General features: G+C 42.9%; 1 protein-coding gene across 9 annotated transcripts in view; it reads left to right on the top strand.

The window, feature by feature from the left end:
* NCKAP5 (NCK associated protein 5) overlaps positions 1 to 13,158 on the top strand; it is a 964,712-nt gene that overhangs the window by 949,310 nt on the left and 2,244 nt on the right. The window lies entirely within an intron of this gene.

Below are 13,158 nucleotides of genomic sequence, written 5' to 3'. Positions count from 1 at the left end.
ATGCCCCCCAGGGTGAAACTCAGCCCCCGCTCGGGCAGGAGGAACAGTGATGAGAGCCGGAAACGTGCCGCTGGCCTCCTGGGTGTGAAGCCCGCTCTGCTTAGCTCCTCACAGCCTCCTCGGGCAAGACACTTAGCTCTCCTGTGCCTCCTTTTCTTCACATGACAAACAATGGGATGAATGACCCCTGCCTTATAGGGTTCTTCTTTATACAGAGTTCTCCAATCTTTAGGGCAGTAAGGAGTGCTACATAGATGTTCGTTAAATAAGTCAGTGGGGCGGGTGCTCTGGAGCTCACCACAGTCCGTGCTTTTGTTCTTATTTCGGGTCCTCTCCTTTGAATTTTCTCCCCCTGGTCCAGAACCACCAGGCCATCCCTCAGCCATCTATGGAGAAAGGGAGGAATGTCAGCAGAGATAGGAAGGGGACTCAGAGGCGTAGGGGACCTGCTCCTGCAGTTAAGGTCTGGGTCTTCAGCTGTCCACAGAGACTTAAGTACAAGAGCCACAGAAGGGTGGGCAGATGGTCTTCGCCCCTGAGCATCTGGCCTGTACTCCATGCATCCCCAAAGCGCTCAAATCGTAAGAAAGTTGCCATTTCAACTGCGGCTCTCTACCTGGGTTGTAAGACCTTGCTTCCACGGAGAACAAAAGAAAGGCTCCTTTCACCCTTCGAATATCTGCTGCTTGGTGGGAAGATGGGAATTCATTATGATCACTCTTAGCTCCTGGACCTACCAAGTCTGAACCACATTTTTCAGTGTCGTTGGAGGGAGGCATTAACTAGCTCTTCCTTTCCTTTAGTTAACTCTCTCTCAAGTCAAGAGGCTTAAAATGTGCTCTGCCTGTCACCAGCGAATCATTTGATTCTGGTGTTACTGGGCGAAGAGCTTAGATGGCTCCCCCAAGGTCCCTCCAAGGACGCTGCTGGGCCAGCATTGGGCCCGCTGAATGGGGCCGCCGGTCACACAGAAATACATGTGCTGTTCCCTTTCCCTTGGAGCTGCTGCCCTTCCTGGGATGAACATATTGAGGCTTTCACAAACATCTTCCCTCCATGCAATTTTTTCCTTGAGGCAGGAAAAAGAGACCCTCTCATTATTTATCTTGAAAGTTTGATAGGCCTCCTTTGAGAAGGTCATTGTCTGCAACAGCAAAATAATCGTGGGATTTCTGGACAAGCTGGAAAAAGAAAAATGATTCATTATTTCAAGAATTATTTTGCCTTCAGTCCCCAAAATGGATGAAGGCTTCTAACAATATGTAAGAGAGAGCAAGGCTTAACTTACTGTATGAAAGGTTACACTTTAAAGGGAAAAGAGGTTCAAACATTACATTTTTAGTGCTGCCGTGCTCTAACAAGGGTCCAGGCTGTCCGTCCGTTAGTCCCGTGGTCTTCTGGATGTTATTGTACTATTCCCTGTGCAGAGGAGCCTGCCTGTCCTCCTGCCCTTCTCATCCATTTGGGCTAATGAGACCGGATGACTTTTTATGGGTTCTGTTCCAGCAGCACCTCCTCCCACTGGTCCCTTTTAGATTGTTGGAACCGGTAGCATATTTGTCCAAACGGGCTCAACTCACATGTTCTTGCCGTGTCACAAAATCATGCATCTTCACAGCACAAAATATGTTGCTGATGTGGTTGGAGGTGGAGGTGGCCGCCTGACAGTTATGCACTATAGATTGTCTGGTGAACAGACCAAAAAGTAGTTTATGATACAACCTAATGCCACCGCGACCGGTACCGATTATGGCGGGCTATTTTTAACAATAAAGTTTGTCTGGCGTTAGTGCCAGCTGATACCCCACGTGAGGCAGCTTGGCTGAGAAACACACTGAACTTGAAGGTAAAGACTGGAAGGGCCACAGGGTCAGTATGACCTTGACTGCTCCTAAGCCAAATAAGTCAGGGAAACGATGTGAAGACCTGGGGAACTCTTCCGCCTGACAGAGAGGTTTTAAATAATATCTTAAGAAAATCAAAAGCAAACATCCCCTGGCCCTTCTTTACAGATTAGATCTGAGATGAAAGACCCTGAGTCACACAATTAACTATTGATTTTGTCGATCCCCCATTTCATTCCCACAGCGATCGAGTTGTGTTTATACAGCTGCGTGGGGGCAAACATGCTTCATTCGGAGCAAGACACCTTGCATTTTCACATGACCTTAAAAATTAAATTGTTCTGTGCATGTGAGACAAGAAAAAAGTTTATTTTTTATTGTAGGGGATAGCTGAATTAAACCTCATACATAGCATTGAGCCAGCCTGGGTGGTTTATAAGGAGAATACCTTTTATAATGCAGGAGTCAGTTTGCCAACTGAATATATTACAGGTGGCAGAGAGAGAACAACAACAACAACAAAAAATTGCATGCTGCCTGGTGCTAGAATTTTGTACTAAGTCCCCTGTAATTTAATCTCCCTACAGTTTAATTTCATGATTTGATATACCCAGTAATATTGGTGGGTTTATTGCCTACACAGTCAGCCTTGTTGCTGCCCCTAAGAATGTCATCACTGTCATGTTTACACTGTCACTCACGTCGACACCCCCCCCCCACCCATCTTAAGGAGGTAAGAATCGGAATTTGGGCACGTTGTCTTCCACTGGACTCAGATGAGGTGAGGCAGCACTCGCTGGCTGAAGGAAGCATTTAAGTAAAGGACAGAGCCAATGTCTGTGCCATCTATCATGGGCCTGCTCTTTTGAATAACGTTTCATCCGCTGAGAAGTTTTATTGTCTTGGCTATTCCTCCTGGATTTCCAGGAAGTGAGGGCATCTGCTGCCTCACTCCACTGCTGGCCACGCCCAGCGGGGGGTGCAGAATAAAGGGGAGGACGCAGAGCAGAGAGCTGCCCAACCAGGATGCCATAGGATTTGAGTGCACGTGTCTCTGCTCTTGACACAGATAGGAAATTGCTTTGGCCAAAGTAGACAATCGTCAGACATCCATTCATGCCTGTTTCACCCTGGTTCTGGATGCTAACCAGGCATCTGAGAGGCCAGGCCACTGCTGGTATGTCTGTGGGTTGTGCTAGCACAAGTCACGTGAAAGTCTGAACTAGTCTTATTTTATATGTGTCTTTGTCATGGAAAAACAGACATGACAGGAAACTTGGTCAAGTCTCTGAGCTCCAGAGGAAATGATGTAGTAAAAGCAGATCTAACAGGGACCACCTTTATTGATATGCCATGAATATTATATCTCCAAGAGATATAATACATGGTGTCGAGAATCTGAGAAAGAAAGCAGAATAAAATCTCATCTGTGGCTTCAAGAAGTGTGTGATCTAATTGAGAAGTGAGACATTGATATGAATACAGCCTATATTATAAAATACTCATAAGTTCAGAGTCAAACAGACAGTTTGGCTGTTTAGGCCAGGAATTCATAGAGAAAAAGATCCTGTGGGTGAGTTATTATAGAAACAAAATGAGCAGCTCTGAATAACTAAAAAAAAAGGGGGGGGCACAAGTTCTAAAAATTGGTCATTATTGCAACAACGTGGAATTAGAGAAAAGAGAAGAAATTCTCATTTAAGCATGTTGAATTTAGGAGATAACTAGGCCCAGAGAGGTTAAGAAAGGTGAATGGAAATAGTAATTAGTTAACCTATGAGAAACACTTGCCCAAATGCTGTTACAGATGAAAAATGGAAAAAGACCAAAAGAAGTTAAGCAAGTCAAGGGCATTAATTCAAAAACAGAATTGGGGCAAAAAGGCATATCCACAACTTTGCGATTGACAAGATACCTGTGTTCTAAGTGTCATTATTAGAATCAAAGAGCAGGCTAGATAGATTATTTCAACTCATTTCTCAAGGATTCATCTCCTAAAACATCTGAAGCTTTGTTCTATATTGCTATCATATTAATGAATTTTTAAGATGTGTATTTCATGTGAGCAGTAGTTTCTGTCTCCTATACCACTCTATTCCCGGTGTCTAGAATACTATCTAGAACATAGTAGATGCTCATTAATATCTCTTGAATAAATAGGTAAATAAATAAATGATATGGCAAGAGCAGCATTATCTCTGTTTAAATACTCATTAACATCTGCATACAGAGTTGAAGTAATGAGTTCACAGTCATACTGTGGCAGAGCAAGGGACAGAATCCAGAATGAAAGCAGATTTCCACTGGCATTCTCTCAGCTAGGACATCCTTCCATCCTAGAACCCTCCCTCCCCGCTGCTTACCGGGTAACAAGGGATAAGAACATCTTTACAATTGTCACAATAAACTAGAATTGAACACAGAATGGAAAGCTCAGTATTCCTAAATATTTGGAATAATTCCCACCAAGGAGTCTTCTCTCTAGAACAAGGATCAATCAATGGGTGCTGATTCTGAGTTGCCCTGACTTCAAGACTATGTCACATATCCTTGGGGAATAACTAAACTACATCCAGAGCAAAGGCTGACCTGTCCTAAAACTGAAACATGGATGGCATTAGGAGATGAATAGTTCAAACATAGAGTGAATACTCTAACATCCACGGATATCTGTGTTCCTGGACGAACCTTACCTAGCAGTCCCATTGGACTCTACTGGCTGTTGTAAAGTGCCTAATAGATTGGATGCCATAGCATAGTGTGACTCTCAAATGATCTACCAAATTCCATTAGAAGTAATTTCCGGTTGCCTCTTTATAGGTTAATGAATAACGTGAAAAGTTTCTCCAAGGCTTTGGCACTCACAGCGTGCATCATAATAAAAACTTAGCATTTCCAGACACACTTTGATGATGACCAGCATTATGATGGTGTTGGAGATCTTTCTTTGGAAGGAGAACTTCCATGGGAGGAAAAAGTTGTATAACCTTTTTACAGACATCTGATCCTACAAATAAGTGTCTTTTTGTTCTTGTAAGAGGAGCCCTACATCTATCACTCCAGAATGAAAACAGCCGTATGGCCCCGGAATACACAGATGGTCGTTTCATACTGTATTTTCCTCAGTCGTTTCATACTGTATTTTCATACTCACAGGCTCTCTATTGCTGGACACACACTGACATCTAAACCAGACATGGCCCAGCTTGCTGGATGGATAGGGACCAGACTTAAGACATGAAATGCTGGAAGAGTTCGTCAAAGAAAAAAAGTCTAGTCAATCTTTTAAGTGAAGTGAGAAGCATATATATTTCTTTCTAGTCATAATAGTGCCTATAGATTAAAGGCAGAAAAGGCTTGATGCTTCCATTCTCATCAGCAGGAATCATTAACCCTGACAGTAAAACAAGCAGATTTAGAAGTTCCCAAGCCAGCACCTGCTCAATTCTCATTCTTGAATAAAAAAACTTTAGTTAATTTTTTAGTTAATTTTTAGTTATTGTGCTAAAAGAAGAAAAAGGAATCTAAGAACACAGATAAGCATGTTCCATTTAGCTAAAGCTAATTACACAGGCCAGTACCAATGAGCTGGCTTATTTTCCTGATGCTAGGTGGCTTTAAACAGTGCAGATTCTACTTTTGGAGAAATTGAACAATATTGATCTCATCTGATGTAATACTGAAGGTGACCAACCTACATTTTAAATTAGATTTGTAGATTCATCTACAACCTGGAAAACAAAAATGCAAAAATATCTTTTCGGATGGGCATTTCAAGTGATGGCGCTCATGTTGGAGTTTGCAGAACTCACAGACGTGAGTTCTTTGAGTTCTTTGCATGTTCCTATAACAGTATTATCCAGACTTACTCATTACATGCCTTTCCTCTTCCCAAATGCCTTCATCTGCCATGAGCTACATTTGTGGCGGTTTTTCGTGATCCTTTTTTCTCTTCCCACTGACATAGGCATGTCCCACATCTTCCCTCATTTTCTATATATGGGAGCATTTCCAATCTTTGCGATAAAATGACTTCTCTTTCCTACTGCCTTTTGGATCTAGTTTTTAAATGTCCTTTGGGCCACTGTTTATCTCTGAGACGAGTTCTTTTCCTTTCTACAAGGTGTTATTTTCTAGCTCCCGTTTCCTTCCTTATGGACCTCACTTCATGCCTTTTTTTTTTTCCTTCCAAAAAGTAAGCTCACTTTTTTCCCGACGGGTTCAGGGGTTCCAGCGAAGGTCACTAAAAGTCATTGATCCTGATAAAAGACAGCAATATAGTTAATAATATAGTCATAAAAACACATCTCAGCTGAAAATTACTCTTTCACCTAATAAAACCAGTTTGCCCTGGAGATACTGAAGAATCTTCGGGAACCCAGTAAGGAAACAGAGAGTGCCCTCAAGTGCTGAATCACATCTCCCGACCAGTGGTTGGAGGAAGAGAGTAGTTCTCTATTACCAGTCCGTCACATTAATTTTTCAGGAGGGCAACTGAAGAGTAATGTATCCAGTTGAGGTAATAAAAGGAACTGAGCACTGGGAGAAAGTAATTATCTGGGTTGGAATTTGACCTGGTTAGCAGGGTTAACACCACAACTCTCGAGAAAAGTCTGGAGGGTCTCTGTTTCACCAAAGGTCATCCTATCTATTTTTATGTCTCACTCAGAAAGTAGCTCCGCCAGGAGTACAGTAAGAGGTGGCATTAAAGGGGAGATTAGTGACTCTGAGGAAAGAGAAATGACTTCAGCGGCATCTTTTCCCTTGAGATTGGCCCTCCCCCAGCAAATATCACTTAACGTAGACTTTGCAAAGTGCACAGACCTTCAACTAAGGAGCCCAGGATTAAAATATCTCTTCCCCATTCTCACAGCAAGAGCATAACACAAAACTCTGCCCTGAATTCATCCTTCCAGTGCCCAGGAGTAGCTCATCAGGGAAGACATGAGGGAAATCATACTTTCAACTTGAACCCAACATCCAGGACTAACCAAACTGTCTCCTCTTTTAGATTTATCTGCATCCACCTGGCAGCTCCTCTGTCTTTCACATGGACTGAATCACCTCTCTCCTGTTTCTTTGCCCATGAAGACTTTTCTCTGCACAACTCCACTCACTGTCATCTATGAGGTTTTTTGTGTCTTTTTAAAAAATTACTTTTCATGACAACTAAGTGGCAGAACATTCATAAACTTGATCCCCCTCCCCCCAAGAGCTACTTCCTGCATCTTTTTGGCCTTAGAGCACTTATGACTATCTAGTTAAAATCTGCATCATCATACATAATGAAAAAGGTTGGGTGGTGAGGAGGGGGCATGGTGAGGACACTTCTTCCCAATTTCAGGTGCTTCTTTGCAGGTGGAGGGAACTTCCTAGGGTAACACTCCTAGCATCTCTGGCATCCCCTCCATTCACTTCTCCTCCAAAGAAGCAGTGGTAGCTGCTTTAATTAGCAAGTCTAGGAGGAGAAGCACATTTCTGTCTTATTCCTTTATGCAAGAGGCTTTATGGGAAGATACTTGCCCCCAGCCCCAATAGTTACCAGGACTATTTCTAGGATGAGTACTAGGAAACTCACTTATTTGCAGTGAGAAACCTCATCCTCCAATGTAAGCTTCCTCATTAATAAAGCCCATATTTTATTCTCCCACCAGCCTTTTTCTTTTATCTTAGTCTTCAGTTTGTTCAGCACTAAGATGGGGAGGAGAGCTATTTACTGTGCCAATAAGAGATGCACAGAAGACAGCCAATTAAGAATATTTTAGAGTCATGGAGCTTGATAGAGCAGGAATATACTAAAAACTTTAATGTAAAGACACTTAGGTATGGAGGGGTCACCAAAGTAATTAACACAATTCCAGGAAACTAAACACTGGCTTCCAAATACCTGGTCTAGTGCATGGTGAATAAGATCCCAAATTCTGTAGTCAGAATACTTCTGCTTAAATCCTGACTTCCTAACTTACTAACCAGGTGTGTGAGCCTAGTACTTACACCTCTCCACTCTGTATATATACATAATTATACATTTATACACCTAATGGGGATGATAGGGATTAAATGAAATAACTTACTCAATGCATTCAACCCAGTACCTGATACATAGTAAGAGCATTTGGCAAATATAGCTATTTTCCTAGCAAGGGTCTTCTTGAACTGACTGGCAGTGAATCTCTATAGCAATAGAGAAATAAGACTATGCTGATGAAGGTACTGTTCACACTAATTTGTGCTGGAAATGCCATCCTCTTTGTAAGTATTAATGCCCAGCTGAGGAACGGTGCTACACTTGAATTTCACAAGAAGGTCTGAATCTCCTTCTGACATCTTACAGTAGATGTACTCACCAATATTTTCAAGAGACAATCAACAGACGGAAACTTGATTGAAAGAAAGAGTGGCCTTCATCATAAAACACCGATCCATTACACAATCTTGTGAATTTCCTGTTTGTTTCCTCTCTGTGGGCCAGAGTATCTGGCCATGTGTAACATGGATCTCTTTGAAGCTGATATCATCAAGGATATGTTGTTGTTTTTTTTTTCCTGGTTTATCACTTGAGTTTTTCTCTATCACCTTATATCATTCTCCCCATCTTTTCCTTATGGCAAGGGCCCATATCACCTTCGATTTTGTCCTTCCTGGTGTTCAGGGCACTGGTCTAGGCAGAATCTCTACTCCATGATTAATGTTAACTGTGGAAGTAAAAAATGGTATATGGGGGTGCCTGGGTGGCTCAGTTGGTTAAACGCCTGCCTTCGGCTCAGGTCGTGATCCTGGAGTCCTGGGATCGAGCCCCACATTGGGCTCCCTGCTTAGTAGTGAGTCTGCTTCTCCCACTGACCTCTCCCCTCTCATGCTCTCTCTCTCTCTCTAATGAATAAAATCTTTAAAAAAAAATTTTTTTTAATGGTATACAATTCTGTGTTGAAAATCAGGAAAATGAGTTTCCAGGTTGAATTTCCCCTGAATTTGAATTTGTGTGAACAACAGATTCCATAAATACCCCATGGAGAGTATATCCCACATTAGCCTCCCTCGCCTTCCAGACTGGTGTAAGACTGAGTGGAATCTTAGATGGCAGAAGTCCCTGGAAATAAAAACTATGTATGATTGAAAACCCAGATACTGAGTGATACTTAACAAGTCTGGGTGGGGTTCTTAGAACCCCTTATGATAGGAACCTCTTGATGTGTTTTCCTGTCTTTATAGTGATCCTGCCCATTACAGAATCTGAAAGGGCAAGAGACATAGACTATTCGAGCAGCTCTTGCCCCTAAAATAGACACAGAACGGTGGCAGATGCAACAGGAATCCCATGGAATGCTTCCGTCTCATTGTATATCTCCATCCTCTTCCCCTGTCAGAATCCTTCCAGGAGCCCCCTCTGCGGAACTGCCTCTGAGAATCAAGACCACACAGTTATTCACACAAAGCCAGTCATATAGTAGATGGCTCTGATTGATTGATTAATGTTTGACTACAAGGAATTAAATTAATTGAGGTTTAATTCCTTCCAGGGGATTTCTGCAAACTGTGTCACTATCTACTTGCTTGAATTATCACTCAGAACGCCGTGGTTACACTGAAAGCAGGAAAATATTTCAAGATTATGGCAATGTTATGTATTTGAAACAGGAAATATATTTTCTCCTGCCCTGTTCATCCCTACCTTGTTCCCAAGTGCAATCGAAAGCCCCACTAGAAAGTGAACTGTACAACTGTTGCCACCTATAGGTGACAAATGTAGCCTATTCATTTTATCATAATTCCAGGAAGACACAATATATGAAGGAAATGAGGGTGTCCCAGGGAACTTCCGCAATCCTCGTCAAACACTAATCTGTACTAGGCTTTTTCTCATTACTTAGGGTGGTGGTCTGTGATGCTCACTTCAGATGCTCCTCAGATTTCATAGTGGCTGGTATTCATAAAGCTCTTTTCCGGGGATGAGGGGAAGAGCATGGCTTCTGCAGGCCGACTTCCCCGGGGCCAACCCCAGAGGCCACCATGTACTGCCGCTTGCCCATAACCAAGTGACTTCACCTCCTCGAGCCTTGACTGGCTCCAAATGGAGAAACTAATGACACCCCCCCCCCTCCAGAGAACTGATGCGAGGCTGAAAACAGATAATCCGTGCGTCGTGCGTAGCAGAGTGTCTGCACAGAACACACTCTCAATTAAATACTAACTGTTATTACCATGATTAGTCTGCAAAGCACCTTCGCATACAGTGGCTGCAGTCTAATGTGCCCTGTTTTGTTACCGCTCGACAGATCATCATTAGCACACAACTGGGTGACCTCGAGCCCTCCTTGTATCTTACACATAAATGTTAGAGGACATCAACATTTTTTAAAACACCCGGGATCTGACAAGACAATGTTGAATCCAGCTTGCTATGCTTCTAATTGGAGGCAGGGAAGTAAGATGCTTTTGTGCTTTTATTCTTAGCTGTCAGGACCCCTGGCGTACGTAGCCAACCGTTGGTACCTTGCTGATGCTTGAGAGGACTGATCCGTCAAGTCTCCACTGAGAATCCCCTGGTGACTGAGCAAGGGGCGAGGCCCCTAGGGAGAAAGCTGGTGGGGGAAGGAGGAGGAAGAGGAGGAGGTCAGGCAGGACATAAATGGATAAAATATCTTCTCTACCTCAGAAGTTCAAAAAATGTATACAAAGACTGCCATTTGACATAAAGAGGGGGGTTTGGGGCTGTTGTTTTTGTTTTTTTCTTAATATAAGCAAATTAGTTAAACATCAGAGGGTCTGAAACACGAGCAAGTATTGTTCTAGATGGGTGGCCTCCTCTTCAAAATCCGAAGCTCTGGACCCACGTTTCTGCATGGCCACAATTAGCTGCTCCTGTCCCTAGAACGGACACATGGTCTTGAGCTGACCCCAGTCCTCACCACTCCCCATCGATCCCCAACACTGAGGCTAAATGCCCGGTGGCTGGATTGGCCCTCTTGCACTGATCTAGTTCTTAGAGTCAAGAAATATCTCTGTACCCACCTTTCTTTAAAAACCGTGAAAATAAAAGCAAGAGTAAGAAGGCCATGTGAGTTTTCTTACGGGGCCATTCCTTCCTTTTCGTCACCTCTGTAGGCCTTTGTTATAATCGACTGAGGAAACGAAGCAACAAGCATGAAACATGTGGAAAACGTGGCGCACTATTTATGTCCGACACAGTGGGTCTTTCAGTGGTAAATAACTCCTTCCTCATCTCTACCTCAATACACTGAATTATACTTATCATCTGTCTGTGGGCCCTCCCAGGTCACAGGTTCTTCCAGACTAGGTGATTGTCAAATTTTCGCATGTATCAGAGTCACCTGGGGAGCTTGTTAAACACATTTGCTGGGCTTCAGCATTTCTTTCTTTCTTTTTTTTTTTTTTTTAATTATTTATTTATTTATTTGACAGACAGAGATCACAAGCAGGCAGAGAGAGGGGGGAAGCACACTCTCTGCTGAGCGGCGAGCCCGATTCGGGGTTCAATCTCAAGACCCCTAGATCATGACCTGAGCTTTAACCCACTGAGCCACCCAGGCACCCCAAGGGCCTCAGCATTTCTAATGGAGTAAGTCCAGGCAAGGCTCAAGAATTTGCATTCCTAACAAGCTCCCCCATGATGCTAGTGCTTCTGGCCTGGAGGACAGTTTCAGAAACACTGTCCGGAATAAGAATCCTGCCTCACTCTTATTTATTTATTGTACCATTTATTGAGCGTCTACTAGTGTGTGTTGGGCCTCAAGGTGTTCTATTTCGACTACTTGCAACAATCCTGAAATAGTTGTGTCTTATCGCCGTTTTACACCTGAGGAAGGGAGCTCAAGGGCGCTCACACAGCCAGTTAAAGGGCAAAGCTCGGTTGTTTCTGCCTCCAGAGCCTCAACTTCTCCCTTGGCCACACCTGGCAATTTGAGGCTGCTGTCTATCCCCAACACCAGCGCCTTCCCCTGCATCGTGTTCGCTTCTCTAGTAAGTGTTTGTGGAATGAATTTGAGATCCATTTGTGACCAGAAATGGGCAACGAAAATGCTCATGCTTCTTGAATAAAGAAAAAGGGAAGAGAGATTCAGGCGAGGAGAAAATTACCGTTAACGTCCTTTATTTACTGGCATTTGGTACATCAAAACATTTCCGGCTCCCCATGTATTTTTAGTATTGTACTGTGTATAACTCTTTATTAAAAATGCCTGGGAGCAGTGCCTGGGTGGTGCTGTCTGTCGGTTGATGTCAGACGCTTGGTTTCGGCTCAGGTTGTGATCTCAGGGTGGTGAGATCCAGCCCTGAGTCAGGCTCCACAACTAGCGTGAAGCGTGCTGGAGATACACTTTCCCTCTCCCTGCCCCTGCTTCTCAGGTTTGCTCTCTCTCTCAAATAAATAAATGAATTTTTTTTTTTTTAGGTCTAAAAATTGGCATGGTATGAAAAAGGGCTTTTGCATGGTGTTAGTCTTAATTATGGAGCCACTTTTCTGGAAGCACTTAGAGATCTGTTCCTTAGCTTGTGTCTGGTTTCAAGGCAGCCATTTGAGTTTGAAAATGAACTCTGTAAGGAATGCTTCTCTAAGTTAATGGTAGAATGAAATAAGCATCACTCCAAGGATGATTTTTAAATATTCCTATAGAATTGTGCCATTTCCATAAAGGAAAGAGAAACTGTGTCTTAGTCTGCTCTTGGGACACCAAAGCCATCCACTGCCATATCTCTTTCTTTTCTCTTTCTATTAAATATTTAGCATATGAGAATCAGAGGCTTTGACTACGTGTGTTGTTCCCTGGATCAAAACACAGTTTCTTCATTTTATCTTTGTGCATCCAGCATAACATTGTGGGGGATGGGTTGGGGAAGAGAATTGCATTTGCCTGAGCCTGGGACAATAGCAATAGAGATGGTCTGCCAAGTTATTTAAATGGAATATTTGGGTGGCAAAATGAAAAAAAAAAATCTTGTCTTTTATTACATAAGAGCACGGTTTAGCAGGAACAAGAGCATGGAAGGCAGCCAGCCTGGAATTCAAATCCTGTTCACTTGCTGATCCCGTTACTTGCTGAGTAACCTTGGGCAAATAACTCTGTCACTCTGAGCCGTGTTTTTGTCTTTAAAATGAGGATACAACTTGCAAGTCCGCTGTGAAAATGCTTCTAGAGAAAATATATTTAGTGAGTTTTACATGATGGATGCTTAATAAATGGTAGCTATTATTATATCTAAGCTCCTGTCCCTACTTCTTCCTGGTGTTTGGATAGACTTTTTGCCCAAAAGAGGAAAAGAAGAAAAGAAAAGCATTGGTTTATAGAGTTTACCT

This window comes from Mustela nivalis (genome assembly GCF_964662115.1).
Source record: "Mustela nivalis genome assembly, chromosome: 11".
NCBI lineage: Eukaryota > Metazoa > Chordata > Mammalia > Carnivora > Mustelidae > Mustela > Mustela nivalis.
This window is presented reverse-complemented; position numbering and strand designations above follow the sequence as displayed.